Source organism: Chaetura pelagica, unplaced genomic scaffold (genome assembly GCF_000747805.2).
Source record: "Chaetura pelagica isolate M959 unplaced genomic scaffold, ChaPel_1.0 scaffold244, whole genome shotgun sequence".
NCBI classification, from domain to species: Eukaryota; Metazoa; Chordata; class Aves; order Apodiformes; family Apodidae; genus Chaetura; species Chaetura pelagica.
In genome coordinates, this window is record NW_009953719.1 from 2251718 (window position 1) to 2252224 (window position 507).

Here is a 507-nt window from a genome sequence, read left to right on the forward strand (position 1 = left end):
AGGGAAATCACTTTGACAAAACAAATTTAACAGAACGTTGCTTTATGTTTGTGTGGCACGGAGCTGCCTGCAACCTCCCAAGGACTACTAAGTTCTTTTTGAGCTCTGAGGAACACCAGCTCTGTTTCACTGACTTGGATCTGCCGCTGACAGGATGAAACTGCCGGTACAGCTTTCACATTGCACCCAGCCTGTATTAAGAACTCCCCCAAACAATTGTGGAAGATGCGATGTGAGATAATTGCTGAATTTCCATAGCAGCAAGCGTCTTGGTTGACTTACGAAAATGTATACAGATGCTTTAATTTTACGGGTTAATTCTCCTAATCTTATCTATCTCGAAGACAGGTATGAATTAAAAATAAGCATGGAAAACGTCCAGCATGAATTATCTCCTGTACAACCGGGGGCGGGGTTGTGGAAAAGTCTCTTTGAAAGAGCTGAAATTGCCTTTTCCTCTCCCCACGCCCAGCGGCACCGGGCAGGGCGGAGGCGTCGGGGGGGGGG